The 6,222-nt window shown below is 37.6% G+C and overlaps 1 long non-coding RNA gene across 1 annotated transcript; it reads right to left on the bottom strand.

Annotated features, from left to right (window-relative positions):
* Window positions 1–31: 31 nt before the first annotated feature.
* Window positions 32–980, bottom strand: LOC125905959 (uncharacterized). Its single transcript, XR_007451723.1, has 2 exons — window positions 769–980; window positions 32–662 (listed from the first exon to the last, which is right to left on the bottom strand). It is a non-coding gene; the product is annotated as an uncharacterized LOC125905959 (long non-coding RNA).
* Between the last annotated feature and the right edge of the window lie 5,242 nt (window positions 981–6,222).

Here is a 6,222-nt window from a genome sequence, read left to right on the forward strand (position 1 = left end):
GACATCACCCAATAATACACATGACTAGATATTCCACTTGATTATGAATCTTTTATTAGCAAATCATGAAAAACTTCCCATCAGAAAGACATTTACAAGTCTTGCGAAGAAAAGTAGCTAACAGAGTCCCACTTCTTCAGTTGACATAAATGTGACAGACTGAGCATAACATGCATACATGTCCATATGTACAGCAGTATGTATAGAGTACATGTGACGATCAGCATTCTTCAGCAGATGACCCCCATTCAGATGTTCCACATTGGTTCCAGTCACCCATGGGTTTAAGTCGGTGGATCAACAGCATCCCAGACATTTGGCTTTCAGTGCAGAGCTCCAGTCTTGAATACGACAACAGTCCACTGACAGTTCACATCCAGTATATCCATCAGGGTGTTTCCACAGGCTTACATCTCACTTGAGAGACACCATTTTGCCTCCAATGATGAGTCAGAGTCAAAGACTCTTGTGGTTCAGCTCTGAACGCCATCCAGTTTAAATTCATTTCCTCTTTCCTTTTCGCTTTGACGTCATGTCTCACTTGATTTTAGAAACAGTCTTATAGTTCTTCATCAGTATTTCCAGCAGTTTGTATCTCCAGTACAGTCCATCTCCAACCTGACGCAGCTCATGTGCACAGTAATCAATTGTGGCAGCAAGTTCTGAGGGAGAAAGACACATAAGTTGAGTATCTAAAATCTAGGTCACATACAAATCGCTGACATCTAATTACAACCAGGTAGAAATCAGTGAAAACTTTTTACTCACCGTGGCTGGCCATTTTCAAAGTGCTCCTGTCTGTTCGGATGAGAGAAGAGAAGCTTTAAAGGTTCAGTTTTTCTTCTGCGTCTGTGCTTTTAAAGCTGTGTAGTTGTGGCTTGACAAGAAGGAACAGGTTGAACTATTGATAGCAGTCCAAGCTTTATACAGCTGTGTGACGTAAATTTATGGCAGAGGAATCCCCGTCGGCTACAGCCAAGTTCCTCCCACTTCTCTGTTTGCAATTTTATGAGTCTCCTGTAATCAGTAGCGTTACATAAAACTGTAAATAACATATATCTGTACCTGTATTGTTTGTGCCAGATGGTTGGTGTTTGTGCTTTAAGTTTTGATCAACATAAACATGCTGATGTGAGCACATATGGAAATACTGGTTACAGAAATATGAAAACAACATATCATGATGAAGTTTGACCATATTAGAAGATTAATTAAACATTCAAGGTTACTGAATGATGATGTAGCCTAAAGTAACTTTACATAGAAAGCACAAACAACTCTCCAGGTGCACTATGTCATATGATGTAAGACATGACCATGCTGTTCAGTAGATAAAGGCTGAATTTTAAGAATGAACTTAACCTTTACAATCCCACCATAAAGATAATAGTTTGCAGGAGCATCAGTGGCTGATTCTGTGTCCTGAGGGGCTGATGGTGATTAGATATTTAAACACAGTTGTTGTTTTTGAGAATGTAGAGCACGGTCATAACACTGTCATTTGAGGGATTATGTAAACAAAAAAACAGCATATTCAAAACACCATGTCATATGATCAATAGACAGAGTGGTTATTTCACATAAAAAAGATGCTTGACAGGCTGCTTTAGCAAACATGACTAAAAACAACATCAGAGTGGACAACTTTCATTGGCTGCATTCACTGACATCACAGAGGCATTTCATTCAACCACCAGCCTCTAATTACATTACACACAGCAGGGAGGTGACTAAATGCACCACAAGCTGACTAACAAGTATGAAATGTCTAAGATATATATGTGCATTGCATTTTATTTAAACTCCCATGATTCTTCCCCAAAGTGGCATATGGCATAAAGTCTTCATACTCTGCCCAGCAGACATCATGAACATGTTAAGGCTTGCCTCAAAGCTATCTCTTCCTCTCTGCACAAACAGGGAAGTACCTGGGAAATACAGCAGTCTGTGTCAGGTGATCTGAGCAGCGCCAGCTGAATTACTGTGATACAAGTTAAGTCCATTTAAGGAGAGGGAATAAAGTGTAAGATGATTACACAACAATGAGGAGGATTACAGAAAGTTATGAAAGGCACCTTTTGATGTACATAAAAGGAGAAAGGCAGTGGTGAAAGAAGTACTCTGATATTATGCTTAAGCAGAAGTAGCAATACCACAGTGTAGAGATGCTTACAAGTACAAGTGCATTATGCAGAATGCGGGTGGCACGGTGGTGTGGTGGTTAGCACTGTCGCCTCACAGCAAGAGGGTTGCCGGTTCGATCCCGGGTGTGGGAGCCCTTCTGTGCGGAGTTTCCATGTTCTCCCCGTGTCAGCGTGGGTTCTCTCCGGGCACTCCGGCTTCCTCCCACAGTCCAAAGACATGCAGATTGGGGACTAGGTTAATTGGTAACTCTAAATTGACCGTAGGTGTGAATGTGAGCGTTAATGGTTGTTTGTCTCTGTGTGTCAGCCCTGCGATAGTCTGGCGACCTGTCCAGGGTGTACCCTGCCTCTCGCCCGATGTCAGCTGGGATAGGCTCCAGCCCCCCCGCGACCCTCAAGAGGATGAAGCGGTTAGATGAAGATAATTAATGATGCATTAATGTGTTCATCAGTTTATGTTGCAGCTGGTAAACATGAAGATCATTTTTATGACTTAAGTTTTTTGAATTTCAAACTTTTCAGCAACTCCAAACTACCTAAAAAGGAGCATAAATAGATAAATAAACGGAACAACACCAGACGTAAAATATAGTAAATAAAATAGGTAAGGACTGACTTATACTAAAAGATAAAATGGAAGCAAATAAATCATAATAATAAACTGTGGTGAATCAGCCACAGCTAAGGGGGGTTCATTGAGGCCAGTTATAACCATGTTCATCCTAAATATAAACAATAATAACCAAATTGTATTTTGAAACAAAATACTGGGACAAACTGGATCTTCTCAGGGGCCCAAATGGCTCAATTTACTGCATGTAGGCGACCATTTTGCATATATTTTGTGTGCAACTGCTGCTCATTTGATTATACTGTTTATTAAATGGTTAAGATAATGGTATTAACATGACATGTAAGTATACTTGTGAGATTCCAACCATACTTCTGTTAAATGTCCACTCACACTCCATCTTAGACAAGTGTCAAAATAGTGTGCATGTAATAGTGTCCACATTAATATTTCCTTTGGCTGCACCATCACCACATCCGCCCTCCTGCACGCATTACAATCCCAACAAGAGCTGTACGCACTACCAACAACATGTCTTTGTATGTTTACAAGTACACATTGCATTTTGTAACAAACATATCAATATATGCACACCATGCATTTTATGAGCCTGGTGCTTGGCAAAATTAAATCACTCCCCCTATGCTCAGACAAGTCTGTTCATTCATTCATTAACTAGGCTATAAGGTATATGAAGATTATTTTAATTACTCTATATGCTGCTAGCTTAATTAAAACAATATATCATAATTGATCAGGTGATTTATATTTTGTATAAATACTATAAATCTACAAAGTAACTAAAGCTGTTAAATAACTGTAGTGGAGTAAAAAGTACAGTATTTCCCTCTGAGATGTGATGGAAAGTATTAAGTGTAAAATGAGAATACTCAAGTGAACTACAACTGTATTTAAGTACAGTACTTGAGAAAATGTACTTAGTTACTTTCCACCACCAGAGAAAAGGAGACAATAAAGTAAGTAGAAGTTAATCACTAAAATCTGGAAGAAATAAAGTAAAATTCAGATCCTTTACTGAATTGAAAGTACCACAACTTTAATGAAAAAACACTTCGTTACATGGAAGAATACATAAGTATATTAATCAGCAAAATGTAGAATATCAAAAGCGAAAGTACATGTTCTGCAGATAAAAAATGGCCACTTTAACTAATATATTTCTATGTATTATTATGTTAGATTACTCATATTTTTGTATAAATGCTTTAAGTAGTGTTTCACTGTTGTAGCTGTTCAGGATGGGGCTGGTTAAGCCTTAAACTATATTTTAATACATCAGTTTGATGTTTCAGTACAGTGGTTCTAAGGAGTTGAATCATTTTACCTCTCTGGGTCTCAAACAGTTGTTTAATTGAAGCCATCTGAGAAGTTCAAAGGGGAAATGTCTCTTTGGTGGAACTGCTAACAACTCATTAACAGAAAAATTTAGCAAGGGGCCCTGACTAGACACTGCTTTTTGTGAGGGTTCACAAACCAAAAATAACCACTGGTTTATCTTTAACAGTAGTGATGCTTAATAAGCTTTTACAAATGTGTGCAAAAATATTTTGACTGTTAACTGTCAGATAAAGAGTAGATGTATACAGCAGCATACAATGGAAATACTCAAGAACACTACAAGTAAAACTGCACTGCCATAATCTGCTTCATCTACAGTACAGAGCGGTCACATGGTTGCCAGAAGCATGGGCCTCACCACTGATAACAGAGCTGTAAAACATCTTGTCCTGCCGGTCTTTTATCATCTATCATTGCCACATATTTGAAGGTAGTGCAAAGACAGAGAGAGAGAGAGAGAGAGAGAGAGAGAGAGAGAGAGAGAGGCTGTTTTCTGTATAAATGTACTATGACCATGTTTTTCAGAGTAATTTTACACACACCATGTGTAGTCGAATTTTGTCTCGTTGTTGTTGTGAGGAAAATGTCTTGCACAATATGTCACTGGAAATAAATGATCTCATGCCTCCTCCACCCCCTGGATATGGGTGTGTGTGCCTAGAATAAACAAATTTTAAAATTTTAAAACATTAACCTAACATTAACTAAATGTGTTACATTTAACAGGTTTGACAGTTTCAGCCATTCTGCATGAAGAATACTTTCACTTTTGTATATTTTTGCTGGTACCTCTGTACATATCCAATATCTAAGGCTATAAAAGGCTTGATTTTGTATAATGTTAAATGTAGGTCTTGTGTTTTTGTAGTGTGGTTTTGCTACTTTTACATAAGCTAATAATCTGGGTACTTCTTCCATCTATAAGCAGGTTCCATTCTATTATATTTTACATTATTCTTATGTTTTTTAACTTCACTAACCTGACTGGTGAGCTGTAAACCATGTAACAATCTCTAGATGGCAGCATACTTTAACTCAATGGGAGAACTCTAGCTCAACAGGTAGAGTCTGCACCCTTTATGGGTTGAGTCCTTTGCAGTGGCATGGGTTTGATGCCAACCTGCAGCCCTTTACTGTGTGCTATCCCCATTCTCTCCCGTTTCCTGTCTCTCTCCACCTGTTCTATTATAAAGGCAAAAGGCCCTAAAAATAATCTAAAAAAGGAAGGAAAGCTTTTTCAGGCCCAGCCACTAAGAGGGGCTCATGAAGGCCAGCAATAATCATGTTCATCCTAAATATAAGCAATGATAACCAAATTGTATTTTGAAACAAAATACTGGGACACACAAGACTTTCTCAGGTGCCCAAAGGGGCCAATTTACTGTATGTAGGCGACCAGTTTGCATATATTGTGTGTGTAACTGCTGCTCATTTGATTATACTGGGACAGTGCTGGGCAGATGAGTACACTCTTTTCTTTTAACTTCATTGAGAACAATAAAATTCAAAGGCAGTAACAAGTAAATATACATAAGAAAAAAGAGGAAACAAATAAGTGCCAGGGAATGCAACCACGTCGTTACACAAATGAATATTTGACTAAAAGGTAATGCAGGAGGGAGAAAACTCAAAATATGAGACAGCCTACTGATGTGCATTCAAGAAATTTCAGCCTATAATTTTATAGGTTTTAAGAACTGGGTCTTGGATCATCTTGAATTAAGAGCTGATATATATATATTTGATAATCATAACGAAATGGATTAAAGATTTGTCCATTACATTTTATATGCCGACTCATTTAAATAATAATAATAATAATAATAATAATAATAATAATAATATGATAAGTAATTCCAAATATTTCGTTATGCATATAATTTAAAAAAAAAAAGTTCCATCACAGGAAAGTTAATATTTACATTGCATCCTTCTACAACGTGCTTTTCATTATATAAGTAAAATGTTAAATTAAATCTCTTTCAAGTTATTATTTATTACCAAAACTATAAGGATGAATACAAAGTGCACGTGCAGACAACCCTGACGTCAGGAGTGACAGAACCATAGACGTATATATGTCTATGGACAGAACGAAGATTTTATTTATCATGACTGCGCATGCGTCAGTTGGCCGGGTGCCCAGCC

Source organism: Epinephelus fuscoguttatus, linkage group LG18 (genome assembly GCF_011397635.1).
Source record: "Epinephelus fuscoguttatus linkage group LG18, E.fuscoguttatus.final_Chr_v1".
Lineage (NCBI taxonomy): Eukaryota > Metazoa > Chordata > Actinopteri > Perciformes > Serranidae > Epinephelus > Epinephelus fuscoguttatus.